The following is a 15823-nucleotide window of genomic DNA, read 5'->3' as shown; positions in this document are numbered from 1 at the left end:
TGTTTTAGCCCGAATTTGAAGGTGCATGGACACCAAAGACAGTGGTGTTCATGTATACGACCGTTCATGTATATACCGAGACGATACTCCAGATCAGAAATCATGCAGTTACTAACCTGCATGATGATGTACTCTGCAAACTTCACGACCTCGGCTTGCTGCAAAGACCAGGCCTTCAGTTCTTGGCGTTGCCTGATGCCGTTGGCTGAGAGAGAGGACGTCGCAAGTGGTGTTCGAGGAAGCGGAAGCGGGGAAAATGGGTGGGTGTCTGTGGTAGGCTTACAACAAAGCCTAGCCGACCAGCACTCCCCTCCATCATCTTGTCCAACGTCTACTCACTGGACAATAAATTGGACTACATCCGACTCCAGCAAATTACACGGCGTGAGATCAGAGACTGCTGCGTCTTTGTTTTCACGGAGACGTAGCTCAGCGACAGAGTTCCGGACGCCGCCATTCAGCTAGCTGGGCCAACTGCGTTTCGTGCCGACAGGAATGCAGCTCTGTGCGGTAAGACTCGCGGTGGTGGTGTGTGTGTTTACATCAACACGGAATGGTGTAAGGACTCTGTGCTTGTGTCTAATTACTGCTCATCGCTAGTGGAGTTTGTGACTGTGAGATGCAGACTATTTTATTTGCCTCAGGAATTCACTACCGTATTCATTATCGGAGTGTACATTCCCCCCAGCGCTAATGCTAAGGAGGCTCTGTGTGAGCTCTACGGAGCTATTAGTGAGCTGCAGAATGCTCACCCCGACAGACTGTTTATCATTGCCGGAGATTTCAATCATGCAAATCTCAAAACAGTGCTCCCTAAATTCCATCAGCATGTGGACTTTGCTACGAGAGGGACGAACACGCTGGATCTTGTTTACACAAACATTCCCGGCACATATCGTGCGGAGCCCCACCTCCACCTCCTTCTCAGACCACATCTCTGTGATGTTGATTCCAGCATACAGACCACTCATCATATGCTCTAAACCGGTTCAGAGACAGGTTAAAACCTGGCCATCTCTGCTCTTCAGGACTGTTTTGAGTGAACTGGCTGGGACATGTTTAGGGAGGCTGCAACCAATGGCGACTCTATTGACTTGGAGGAGTACAAGGCATCAGTGACCGGCTACATCGGGAAGTGCACCATCACCACACGCTCCAACCAGAAGCCGTGGATGACTGCAAAAGTGTGTGCTCTCCTGAGGTCGAGAGACTCCGCCTTCAGAGCAGGGGACAGGGCGGCCTTAAAAACAGTGAGGGCCAAACTGTCCAGAGCCATCAGAGAAGCGAAGTGCGCACACGCCCAGAGAATCCATGGCCACTTCCAGGACATCAGAGACTCCTGGCGCATGTGGCAGGGCATTCAGGCGATCACGAACTACAGGACAACTTCACCTGCATGTGACAGTGACGCCTCACTCCCAGACGCACTGAACGAGTTCTACGCTCGGTTTGAGGCACAGAACAACACAACAGCAAGGAAGACCATCCCTCCTCCAAATGTGCTCTGTCTCACCATGGCTGACTTGAAGAGAACTCTATGCAGAGTTAACCCACGGAAGTATGCTGGACCAGACAACATTCCTGGCACAGTGCTCAGGGATAGTGCTCATAGTGTGCAGAGCAGCTAGTAGATGTCTTCTTCCACTGACATCTTCAATATCGCGCTGAGCAGCTCCATTACCCCTACATGCCTCAAGACAATGACCATTGTCCCTGTGCCAAAGAAGTCTACAGTTTCCTGCCTCAATGACTATCGTCCCATCGCACTCACACCAATCGTAATGAAATGCTTCGAGAGGCTCGTCATGAGGCACATCAAAACACAGCTACCAGCCTCACTGGACCCCTTGCAGTTTGCGTATTGTCCTAACCGCTCCACGGACAATGCCATCACCACAACCCTCCATCTTGCCCTCACACACCTGGACTGTAAGGACTCCTACGTTCGAATGCTGTTCATAGATTTCAGTTCAGCATTCAACACAATCATCCCTCAGCAGCTGATTGAGAAGCTGACCCTGCTGGGCCTGAACACCTCTCTCTGCAACTGGATCCTGGATTTCCTGACTGGGAGACCCCAGTCAGTCCGGGTCGGGAACAGCATCTCCAGCACCCCCACACTGAGCACTTGAGCTCCTCAGGGCTGTGTGCTCAGTCCACTGCTGTTCACTTTGCTCACTCACAACTGTGCAATGCACAGATCCAACCACATTGTCAACTTCGCCGATGACACGACCGTGGTGGGTCTCATCATAAAGAACTACGAGTCCGCTTACAGAGAGCAGGTGCAGCGGCTAACAGCATGGTGTAGAGCCAACAACCTGTCTCTGAACGTCAACAAGAATAAAGAGATGGTTGTTGACATCAGGAGAGCACAGAATAACCATTCTCTGCTGTTCATCAATGGATCCTCTGTGGAGATCGTCAAGAGCACCAAATTCCTTGGTGTTCATCTGGCAGAGAACTTCACCTGGTCACTCAACACCAGCTCCATCACCAAGAAAGCCCAGCAGCGCCTCTACTTCCTGAGGACGCTGAGGAAAGCCCATCTCCCTCCCCCATCCTCAACATGGACTTTAAACCATTTATGGCCTGATAAGTCAAAGTCAAACTTTTTTTTTTTACTAAGCCCTTCTAGCAACTCCAAAATATTGATATAACTATGATAAAATTAAAATAAAATTGTTAAAATCATGTAAATATATTTGAATCATTTTCAGGATGTCCTAATTATGAAATATGGTTCAAGTAAATTTGGATATCTAAAACTAAGTTATGCAAAGAGAGAAAAAGTAGATGGATGTAACACCCCATGACTATGGTTAAATAATGCATTGTTTGATTTTATGTAAATGAAATTGTTCTTTAATGAAGGATCCTAATAAGAAGAGGAATAAGGTTGACTGGGAAACATATAGTGTAACTCAGGCCTACTATGTCATATGCAGGGATTTTATTTAGTGTTCTGTGTTCATAAAATTTTACAGACTGGTGTTAAAGACATCAGAGTTAAATCATATGTTCTGTTATTGCTGTGAGAAATAAATCATTGAATGTTACTGTAATGTGGGAGGAGTTTTATTATAGAACATAGCAAAGTAATCCAATCCGACAGGCAGAGGCAAAAACAGTAACAACAGGCAGAGAGTCCAAAAACCAAAACATCAATCATGGATGCAAACAAACCATTAATACAATCCAAAAATGCAAAAAATAGGGTTGCTAGCCAGGAGCTGGAACCAGTAGGTGACCAGGTTTAGTTGGTGGAATAATTTTAAAAGGGTCCTATATATCAGGGACTCAGGTGGATAGCCAGACGTACTCACCGGGGCAGTAGGGAGGGTGAGGTTGTCTTTGTTGGTCGGCCTGTAGCCTGTAGACAAAATCTACAAAATCTGTGGACAAATCGCCCATTGGAGGAGGACATGAGCACTCTCTGCTCCACTGGAATCAGTCATCCACAGCAGGTACATCCACAACAGGTACATTCTAAAACCTTTGAAGCCCATGTGACTCATGGGCCTCAAAGGTTTTAGAATAGACAAGAATGTCATCAATATAAATAGACACAATGATTGAGGAGGTCTTTGAATATTTCATTAATGAAGGACTTCATGTTGCCTTACTTCTGGTGCCTTCATAAGCCTGTACAGCATGACTCATAATGTCCTCTTGTGGTCAGGAATGCTGTCTTCCACTTATCCCTTATTCATATCAGATTGTAGGCACTGTGTAGGTTGGGTTTGCTGAAGAGTTGTGGCTCTCTGAGCTGTTCTAGGGCTGGGGGGGACCAACAGAACGGGTAAGTATAGCAGCCTGTTATAGAGTTGAGTCCCTGGTAGTCAATGCAAGGCCGCAAACCACTGTCTTTCTTCTCAGCAAAGAAGAAGCTACTAGCTGCTGCAGGTCAGGTTAAGGGGTAAAGGAAGCTGGCATCTAGGGCTTCCTCAATGTACAGTTCCATGGCTTGGATTTTGGGAAGGGAGAGAGGGTAGATGCAACTCTTGGGCGGTGAGGTATTTGGCAAGAGATCTATCACACAGTCCCAGGCCCTATGTGGGGGAAGTTTGGCCACCTGCTCCTATTGAAAACCCTTCTCAGATAACTGTATTCCTGTGAAATGTCAACAGCACGGGTAACATCCAGGCTTTCTATGGAGGTGGCTGTGCTGCGGGCAGTGGAGGAAACAGCAACCAATGTTCTCCCAGTGAGTAGAGATGTTAGGAACACACACTGGGTTGCCTCCTTTCCATAGGCATCAGGCTGGTGTTTAAAGAAAATCTCACACTGGTGCAGAAATCTATGACACTGATCAGTGGAGCCATTAATGTTCTCCGGCATTGCTATCCATGCGAGTTTGGCTAGTAGCACAGAATAAGTGAGTTGAGAGCTTGCCACTTGTAGCACCAAGACCGTAGGCTGTAATCAGTTCCTGGTGGTGTGCCATGATGCCCTAGAGGGAGGATACCTCCTCTGGATTTGTATTTGGCAAAGTATTCTGTAATGTGGGGGCCGACACTTCAATAGTTGAAACACAGAGTTTTATTAAAGAACATAGTAATCCAATTCAACCGGCAGATGCAAAAACAGTAACAAAAACCAAAAGATCAGTCAGCAATGGAAACAAACCAATAACACAATCCAAAGCCGAAAAAATAAAAAAACATAGAACATGTCATATGCAAGAGAAATCACTGCAGAACAAAATACAAAGCTTGGTAATGCTGTTGGGACAATACTTCACATTGGTTATTAACAAAACCTTTTAAATGCAGGTTTAAAATCAGTTTTAATGCAGACTAGGCCAGAAGTGGTAGTGTAACCTAGAAGTGGTTACTCGGGGAAGAGTTCCCTCTTATGGCTTGGAGGTGGATAAAACTCCAGAATAAAAATGACAAGTTTAAAGTTTCAATTTATATTCATCCCTTATTCCCTTATTAAAAGTTTACGGATTTCTTTGATAAATTTGTCATTTGATAAATTTGTTATTAAAAAACATCCACATACAAAATAAAATATTTAAAAAAAACATATATAATATGTAAAAATAATAAAAAATAAAAAATATTCCTTTTAAATCTGGATCATGTAAGATAATTAATGATAAAAGTTCTGTAACCAGCAAAAATAAAAAGGGAGAAATTGGGCAGAGATAATATTTACAATATATGAACAGTGACATACGGAGTGTGATGTCATGATGCAGTTAAAAAGCTGTCTCAACTCAGAGGGCAAATGCATGATGGATCTTCAAACAAGCCAGAACTTAAACAATTGCAGTCATTGAACTTGTACAGACACAATGCATTAATTTGATTACACAGACTGCGTGTGGGGTAGCTTCAGTAATTACAAGAGTCACCCTGGGTTTAGTCTATGAATTTGCATTTGAATCTATAAAATATGAATTTTAAGGATATCTTAAAATCACATCACAGTTTCACTTTTTCAAACCTCCACCAGAGGAACTGTTTGGACTCCTGATATACATGCAATAAAGGGATCAACAAATCAACTGCACGAGCTTGCAGCTTCAACACCAGTGTTAGGATTTTGTGGATCATGAAGCTTGAAAACCGTTAGGATTAGACAACTAATGACCACACAGGAAAATAAACACCTGCTACTGCAGCATTACAAAACATGACCAGAAATTTTGTTGTTACTAAAAGACAAATTGTTAAAAGGAAGAATTTCAAAATTGTTCAACTGATGGGAGTTGAACAGTCACTAAATTAAATTTTTTTCTATATGTTTACAGGCAATAATTATATCCAAGACAAGAAGTTTTTTGTAAAAAAAAAATTTCACTGTGGGGGAAACATTTTTTTTGTCAAAATGAATATTTTTTCACTGAGTTCATTGGGAAGTGTGGCTGTTTTTTTCCATAAGGAGTATGATGTTAAGAGACATTTAGGCAATATCATGTGAATGATTTAAACAGTAATATTCCTTTTATACAGCACTTCCTTAAACAAGGTCTTATTAAATGAGTAAATGACATTTCAGTCACAATGTGGCCAAATAGAGCATTGTATATTACCATGACAACATAGAGACTGACTGACAGCTCACAGTAAGAGAAGTAATTGTTCCAATGTAATGAACTATTGTTATGCACTTTTGGGACACTGCTTGTCAAATCAGAGTAGTGGACAAGAACTAACTGTGGTATAATATGAAATTGAAGACTTTCAAGTCATGCACTGGGAACAGAGTGACAGTGACAGTCACCTTTGCGATAAATCTCCACAAGAAAACTTATATCCTTGATACTTGAACTTGATACTAATTTTTCCGTCATCATTGTGTCAATTAAAATTATTAACTGATGGGGGATATCTGCAAAATCCCTATTCACTCAAGAGTCACCCATTCATCAGTGAATAAATTGAGTAGTTGGTGAAGTACACATCTTTTGTACTTGAGTGAAAATAGTGATACCCTAGTTAAAATGAATGTAGAAGTTTTCCATTTAAATTTCCACTCGAGCTAAAGTACCAAATGTACTTAAGTGAAAACGTACTACATTTATCCTAGCTCTAATGTTGCCATTTTTTGTAATTAACTATTCACTTTATTTGAGAAGAAACTGTCACTCTACTCACACATGCCTGTTAATTCAAGGTCTGAGAAATAAACATGATACAGATGTCAGTCAACATTGTTTTGAGCAGTCAAGACACGCAAGGGGGACATAGGTGGCTGTAACATAGCAGGATTTGAGAATAATGAAGTTTTCCTGTTAAGATTTATATTTATTTATTACTTCACATAGTAACAAATTAAAACCTTATAAAACTCTTTACCATCCAGATGTTGAAATGTCATATTTGTGTGTGTGTGTGTGTGTGTCAGTGTTTACAGGGCACAGGTATTTGTGCATGGGCACTACACAACAAAAAAGGGCCATTATATAAAGCGTCTGTGGCTTGTAAATTGTTTCCTACATAAAGAGCCTAAAAATGAAACAAAAACATTACATCAGAAAAAAATTGTAAGTACTACAGAGAGACAGTCTGACTTGGTAACTCATTGGGGAATTAATTTTAAACAAATGACAGCAAAGATCGAATCAGATTTACTTTCACAGAATCTTGCTGCTATGCAGATTCAGAAGAAAATAATTGAAATTCAGCACAGTCAATAATATTGGTGAGCAACACTATATAAACAATAACAATTGACCTATTGGGTTATTGGGTTGCTGTATAACATTTGTAAAGTTAGCATAGGCTACTGCTCAAGAGTTACTGATTACTTTAGCTTACTTAGCTGACTAAAGCGTAATGACATAATTAAGATAATGACAGATTTTTTCACATACACAATAAAATCCTTTGTTGTCTAAGCTATCATTAGATCATAGAATATCTTATGAAATATTATATTATAGAAAATTATGATTATCATTATGATTATCACAGGACCTGCTCACCTCTACATGTTTTCTCAAATTGGATCGAGAATTCTTGTAAGAAGAAATTGTATGTTACTGAGGCAGGCAGAGCAGGCATCTGAATATGAAAGACTCTTTCTTCTGTTCTACAACTTGAAACAACTACTGCAGGCCAGGCCATGGGTGTACAGGTGACAGGATGGGGTCAGGGTTTTCTTCCATCCTGGGTTACAGTATTTCAGGCTGTGACACTGAAATTTTAATCTTACTCTATTGTTTGTGCTCTCTGCATTTAATGAAACCAAAAAGCTACCTATATCATAGGTACCTTGGTTTGCTTGCTGTGCTGCAATTGGACAGCTGTGTTTTTTATACAAGTTAAGAGATGTGGTGGAGTAGAAAGTATAAAGTTTCACCATTTTTTTATACTTAAGTAAAGTACAGATGCTGGAAAAAGAAACTTAAGTACAGTTACTTCCCACCACTGCATAAAATCAGTGAAGTCTGAAACACGTTTTTCTTTTTTTATTGTATTGTAAATTTAACAAGGTATCTACATACCTTTGCCTATGTTACATAGTTCACTGATCACGCTATTGATTCACATGAATAGATGTTAAGAAAAGCAGACTCTATAAGTAACTAGACCTTTTTATCAGGAAAGTGACATACTCCAATGTCCAACATTGGGGGACCTCCATGTATGTAGGTTCAGGGTAGTCATATGGTTAGCACTAAACTAGAGTTAGGGTTTGCACAGGGTTCATCCTGTTTCTGCTCAGCATCAGTCTTGTTCAGAGCCGTGCCATGAAGATGAACTAAAAGAAATTAACAACATAAATTTGTTGAATTTAACAACATAAAATGCATGCTTTTTATTTGGCACATGCATAAGTACAGCTCACAGACAATTTGAACATTTATCAAACAGGTGTTGGTTAATGTGAACTCTGAGGAAACTGGTAAGATGCTACTTAATTCAGATTCTTAATTCATTTACAATTTACTTTTTTTTGTTAACTAATTTCACCATGTTCATTTTAGATAACATCGGTGACATCAATGATGATTATTTCTCTGTATCTTCTATAATTGAAAGAGCCAACAAGAATGCTGGTAAGATGCACTTGACTCAAGTCAAAGTCAAAGAAGTTTTATTGTCACTTCAACCATATATAGCAGATGCAGTACACAGTGAAGTGAAACAACGTTCCTCCTAGACCAGAGGGGCTACAAATAACACAGACAAAGTACAGTGACGCAGACAAACATAGAGCTATAACAGAGATAACAAAAATTAAACTATAATTTAAAAATTAAAATTAAACTAAAAAAATTAAACTATACTTAAGGTGCAATCTTTAAGAACTAGACATACAACAGAAGTGCTCAGGAAGACAAGACAAGACAAGACAGTGCAGACAAACAACATATAGGCCGACTTTGTGCAATGAACAAGACAATGTGCAAAGAACAGTGTATACAGTAATTGCAGATATTAAAGCGACACATGTAAACAGGATTAATATAAATATATATAAATGTAAAGTGGCATGTGCGTGCAAACAGGACAATTTAGTGTGTGTGTGTGTCTGACTATGTCCAGCACAAGTTCAGTTCTCCTCTGGGATCAGATCTTGGTTGTACGTGTGTGTGTGTGTGCATGTGTCCAGCTCAGCTCAGTTCTCTGTTGAGATGCCTGATTGCCTGAGGGTAGAACTGTTTAACAGTCTGGTTGTGCGGGTCCGAATGCTTCGGTACCTCTTACTGGATGGCAGAAGGGTGAAGAGTGTGTGTGAGGGGTGTCGGGATCATCCACAATGCTGTTAGCTTTGTGGATGCAGCGTGTGGAGTAAATGTCTGTGATAGAGGGAAGAGAGACTCCGATGATCTTCTCAGCTGTCCTCACTATCCGCTGAAGGGTCTTGCGATCCGAGACGGTGCAATTCCCAAACAAGGCACTGACGCAGCTGCTCAGGATGCTCTCGATGGTCCCTCTGTAGAAGGTGGTCAGGATGGGAGGTGGAAGATGAGCCTTCCTCAGCCTTCGCAGGAAGTAGAGACGCTGCTGGGCTTTCCTGGTGATGGAGCTGGTGTTGAGTGACCAGGTGAGGTCCTCCACCAGGTGAACACCAAGGAATTTGGTGCTCTTGACGATCTCCACGATGGACCCATCCATGTTCAGTGGAGAATGGTCACTCTTTGCTCTCCTGAAGTCAACAACTGTCTCTTTAGTCTTGTCAACGTTCAGAGACAGGTTATTGACTTTACACCAGGCTGCTAGTTGTTGCACCTCCTCTCTATATGCTGACTCGTCGTTCTTACTAATGAGACCCACCACGGTCGTGTCATTGGCAAACTTGATGATATGATTAGAGCTATGCATTGCTGCACAGTCATGAGTCAGCAGAGTGAACAGCAGTGGACTGAGCACACAGCCCTGAGGAGCTCCAGTGTTCAGTTTGGTGGTGCTGGAGATGCTGTTCCCGATCCCTACTGGCTGAGGTCTCCCAGTCAGGAAACCCAGGATCCAATTGTAGAAGGAGGTGTTGATGCCCAGCAGACTCAGCTTCTCGATCAGGTGCTGAGGAATGATCGTGTTGAATGCTGAACTGAAGTCAATGAACAGTATGTGTAGGTAAGTGTCTTTATTGTCCAGGTGTGTGAGGGCCAGATGGAGGGTTGTGGTGATGGCATCGTCTGTGGAGCGATTTGGACGATACACAAACTGCATGGGGTCAAGTGAAGGTAGCAGCAGGTTCTTGATGTGCCTCATGACGAGCCTCTCAAAGCACTTCATGATGATGGGTGTGAGTGCAATGGGACGGTAGTCAATGAGACAGGACACTGGAGACTTCTTCGGCACGGGGATGATGGTGGTAGACTTTAGGCACGTTGGGACGACGGCGCTGCTCAGGGAGATGTTGAAGATGTCTGTGAAGACATCTGCTAGCCGTTCTGCACACTCCCTGAGCACTCTGCCAGGAATGTTATCTGGTCCAGCAGCTTTCCGTGGGTTAACTCTGCATAGAGTTTTCCTCACGTCAGCCGTGGTGAGACAGAGCACCTCGTCCTCTGAAGAAGGGATGGTCTTCCTTGCTGTCACATCGTTATGTACCTCAAACCGAGCGTAGAAGCTGTTCAGCACATCTGGAAGGAAGGCATCACTGTCACAGGCAGGTGGAGCTGGCCTGTAGTTGGTGATGGACTGGATGCCTTGCCACATGCGCCGAGTATCGCCGCTGCTCTGGAAGTGGCCGTGGACTCTCTGGGAGTGTGCACGCTTTGCCTCTCTAATGGCTCAAGACAGTTTAGCCCATGCTGTACTTAGGGCATCCTGGTCTCCAGCTCTGAAGGCAGAGTCTTTGTATCTTAGCAGCGCACACACCTTTGCGGTCATCCACAGCTTCTGGTTGGAGCGTATGGTGATGGACTTGGAGACGGTCACGTCATCGATGCACTTCCCGATGTAGCCGGACACTGATGCCGTGTACTCCTCCAAGTCAATAGAGTTGCTGTTGGTTGCAGCCTCCCTAAACATGTCCCAGTCAGTGCACTCAAAACAGTCCTGAAGAGCAGAGATGGCTCCTGCTGGCCAGGATTTAACCTGTTTCAGAACCGGTTTAGAGCGTCTGACAAGTGGTCTGTATGCTGGAATCAACATCACAGAGATGTGGTCTGAGTAGCCGAGGTGGGGGTGGGTCTCTGCACGATACGCGCCGAAAATGTTTGTGTAAACAAGATCTGGCGTGTTCGCCCCTCTCATAGCAAAGTCCACATGTTGATGGAATTTAGGGAGCACTGTTCTGAGATTTGCATGATTGAAATCTCCGGCTGTGATAAACAGTCCGTCGGGGTGAGCATTCTGCAGCTTGCTAATAGCTCCGTAGAGTTCACACAGAGCCTCCTTAGCATTAGCGCTGGGTGGAATGTACACTCCGATAATGAAAGTGGTAGTGAATTCCCGGGGCAAATAAAAAGGTCTGCATCTAACATGCATCTGCATCTAACATCTTCATCTACATCTTCATCTTCATCTAACTGCATCTGCATCTAACATCTTCATGGCTTCCTGGCCCTGTTTATAAATAGATAGATATAAATTATTGATCCCATGAGGAAAATTCTTGTGTTACAGTAGCTTAGTCAGTACCAAGATACAATGCATCTATATATAAGACTAGACCTTAAACAGAATACAATAAGTTTAATTAAGCATAGTAGTGATTTAACCTTATTTACATCAGAATTTACATCACAGTACACCTGTGCAATCTAGAAGTGGTAGCTCAGTCGTTAAGGCGTTGGACTACTGATCGGAAGGTTGAGAGTTTGAATCCCAGGACCACTAAATTACCGCTGCTTGGCCCTTGAGCCAGACCCTTAACCTTCATTTGAATAAATGAGATAAATGGAAGTTGCTCTGGATAAGGGCATCTGCCAAATGCTGTAAATGTTTATGCAAACTGCCAGTAGATAATAAATAAGAAGATTATACAATATAATGATGCTAATGGTTGTAGTAGTGAAATGTGAGTGTTATGACCTCCCACCCACAGTGAGCTGTTGTACAGTGGTATTGCGAATGACCTCCTGTAACACTTTCTGTGATTATGAATCTGAATCAGTCTTTAGAGAATGAGCTCAGCAGACTCTGTAGTGTGTTGCAGAGTAGGGTAGATGGATTGTCTATGATGGAGAGCAGTTTCTTCAGTGACCTCCTGTTCCTCACTGACCCTAGTTTGTGTCCAATGATAGATCCAGCCTTGCGAATTAGCTTGTTAATCCTGCTAAAATCCCTGGCACTGATTCTGCAAAGCAGACCACAACACAGTAAATGACGCTTGCCATCACAGACTGGTAGAAGATCTTCAGCATCTTGTTGCATTGAAATTGAAAGATGGGATCTTCCTCAGAAAATAGACTCTGCTAATTCCCTTCTTGTATACAGTGTCAGTGTTGGTCCTCCAGTCCAATCTGTCATTTAAGTGTACACCAAAATATTTATAGTTATCAGCAATTCCAACCTCCACAAATAAGGCTGATGACTGAGGTGTTATATATTGTAGATACAATTGTGACCATTTGTTTATGTGGTAACCTGGCGAAGAGTGACATAGTTGTAAAGTGTAATTGGTTGTGTTAGAATTAATAGATTAGAAAGAAGTTAGTTATAGTTCAAAAGTGAAGGTTAAAAGCTACTGTAGGTTCTTTAGCAGTCTGATATAAACAGTGATAGGTTTCATTTACAGATTAAAGAGCAATATTTTATTCGTGAAAATTCATTGTCTGACATAGATAGATAGATAGATAGATAGATAGATAGATGTGAAACGAAACATACAATGTCTAATGATAACTGACCGATTCCTATTTACACATTTAATAACTGCTAGTTCTTTTTTAATGGAAGGTACATGTTTCCTAGAACTAATTTTTATTAGTCATGGGACAAATTTTAAATTGATACATTTTGAAAGTAAGATTTTTCATTAAAGTAACTGTAGGGCTAGCTATCTGAATTCATTTCTAGCTTAAAGTGTTCAGTCTTCCAATAGTTTAGTAAAACAGGTTGTAGACATTTTCTCAAGAATTTTTTTTTTTAAATAATGCATGTACTACAAATCTCAGTGTACACAACTGTGTTTTACTGGACAGGAAAGCTGAAGGATGGTTTGGTCATTACACATGGTGACACAGCGGTGTACCCTGGGCTCCAAAATGCAGATCCATGTACTTCTCGTTGGTGCAAGTGGCCCAGGGGCAGGAATGGGAAGGTTAAAGTGCCCTATGTCATTTCTAGGCAGTATGGTGAATATTATGGTTCCAGCATAATATATGCCAGAGCTCCATTAACTCCATTTAACAACCTTCTCTTTTTCTGAAAGCATTCTCTGAAAGCCGTCTAATCAAGAGTGCACTGAAATCCTTCAGAAGGCAGGTTCTTTCCATAGAACTTTCTTTCTGTGTTTTTCATCACATCATCCAGCATGAGCTTCTGCATGCTCTGGGATTTCATCATGAGCAGACTCGTAGTGACCGTGATGATCATGTTAGAATCCTCCTCGAAAATGTTATTCCTGGTGAGCAGAACAGGACTTTCACTTCTTATTTCTTGTTAATGAATTTTTTGAACTCTAAACATTATCTCTTGATATTCAAATATGCAGAACATTCAAATATATAAATGTTTAAAAAGTTGCTATAGATAATTTTAAAGGCCGTTGTTCTGTCAGTAAAAGAAGATAAAAGAAAAAAAACAATAACAATTATATGATTAATGTATTCACAGGACAAGAGCACAATTTTGATAAGGTCAGCACCAACAATTTGAACACAACATATGACTACAATTCTGTCATGCACTATTCAAGGTAAAGCATTATACTAAAACAGTTGTTTTTTTATTCACATATCTCACTGTTTTGATGCCACACTGTGTTGGTCCAGGTTTGCTTTCTCCAGGAAAAGGCAAGACCATCCTCCCTATTCCAGACAATAATGTTCCCATTGGACGTGCCACTGAAATGAGCCGCAATGACATTCCACGTGTTAACAGATTCTACTGCAGTTGAAGGAGTCACACTTATCATCAGCAGTGCATTTCAAAGGCGTTTTTTTTTTTTATATTTTAAAAACTGTATGCAAAAAGTTTGAAAAAGTTCTGCTCTTGATGTAATCTGATGGGGTTTTCCCCTCAAATTTCAGATATTAGAAAAATATTTGCAAAAGCAGCCACCTGGGCACACTTTGCTTAGAGTTTATTGCAACTTTTGATAGTTTCTCTGTTCTGCTATTATGAGTTTATTTTCAGTTTTTACCAACAGTGTTCAGTTTGAGATCCATTTAATGATGATGATAGTGACATATTTAATTAAACATCAGTCATTTAACATTGTTGTGCATAAAATCAGTAAACTGTTTGATTTGGAAACCAGACAGACTGTGATGTTTTGGCTTTGACATGCTATCTATAGATGTTACCTTAACAATGCCACTAGCATTGTGGCTGACCAGGCTGAAACACACAAGAAGTATACTCATATATCTCAGATCATCATCAAAGTCTAGAGAAATGTACAGTTTCCTTATAGCAGTACCATAAATTCTGATTGGTTAAACACAGAATAGTATCATATAATAGTATTAGTGCTTTACCTTTTGCAAACAAAACCCAGTTGTCCACTTCATAAAAGCAAAGATCATCTTCTGTTTCTCTTAACATCCACATTTTCCAATTTATTTGATTGTTATACTTTTTTATATGTAAATTGTAAGAATAAAAAAAAATCTCCACAGTTCAAGGAACATTCATTTCTTTTAGTCACTTATGTTACAAGTACTACTATAAAAATGTTCAAATGTCAAAGTACTTCTAAATCCTAAACCTGGAGTTTAAAAAATATACAGTGTTTTGCTTTACAATGATCAAATTCTTTCAAGATTACAAATACTATACACAGTGGCTATTTTTCCTGTAAATTCCCTTCCATAAATAAAGAATGCAAGGCAAACATATATATACTGTATATGTATACAGTGGTGGGCAGTCAGGGCCAGCAAGGCCTTCTCCGCTGGCCTAAACAGCAGTGATCTGAACCACTGACTTGCATTTTAATACAATTAATATATTTTTCCATGAATGTGTATTAAATTATTCCCAATGGTCTATTCTCTACATTTCATAGCTTTTCTCTCGGTTGCGATGCTTCCAGTAGTGTATATTTATGATAAGAGTATTTATCCAATCATATTTCAGCCAGTGGCTAACATCATGGTTTGTGCGGCCGTAAGGCCTGCAGAATTAAAAGTGCAGAGCTTAAAATAAGTGGCAATGAAACTGTTCCATTAACCAATCAGATTTCGAGTTGGCGTCACTGTGGCCATCTAGCAGGCATACGATTACGTCAGCAATTTCCCGTCCTTTGATTGGATAGTTGGAGTAGTCAGAGGCAGCGACCCGCCCATATACATTGTTTCTATTTTCGCTGTGTCTCATTTCGGATGCTGCGTCCTCCTTAGATTGCAGTTTGCTGCATAAGGCATCAAGAATGTCTTTTTGAGAAAAGTAACCATAATAAAATTGACTATTCCTTGTGAAGTGTGAAATACTGTAGACTAATTTCTTTTTTACTTTGTTATTTAACAGGTGATTAGTATCTATTGCCGTGCCATCCAGGGGCGATTCTAAGGGAGGCTCAGCCCCCAATGAGGGTATAATAGTGAAAAATAAAAAAATAAATGAAATAAAATAAAGATTTGACTAATAGGGTAGGATGGTAAACTTATTGCAGCATTCCACTGTATTGCATAGATGTGTATAACATTTGAGTACTGAACAAGCCAAATACGAGTTTTCCTGATCTCACACACACACACACACACACACACACACACTTGTCCTCTGATCTTCGCTCTGTGACG

At 40.9% G+C, this 15823-nt stretch overlaps 1 pseudogene; it reads left to right on the top strand.

Moving 5' to 3' along the window:
- Positions 1 to 31: 31 nt before the first annotated feature.
- Positions 32 to 15371, top strand: LOC131347770 (low choriolytic enzyme-like; annotated as a pseudogene).
- The last annotated feature ends 452 nt before the right edge of the window (positions 15372 to 15823 follow it).

This window comes from Hemibagrus wyckioides, linkage group LG27 (genome assembly GCF_019097595.1).
Source record: "Hemibagrus wyckioides isolate EC202008001 linkage group LG27, SWU_Hwy_1.0, whole genome shotgun sequence".
Classification (NCBI taxonomy): Eukaryota; Metazoa; Chordata; class Actinopteri; order Siluriformes; family Bagridae; genus Hemibagrus; species Hemibagrus wyckioides.
Note: the sequence above shows the minus strand (reverse complement) of the source record. Positions and strands in the feature narration are given on the sequence as shown.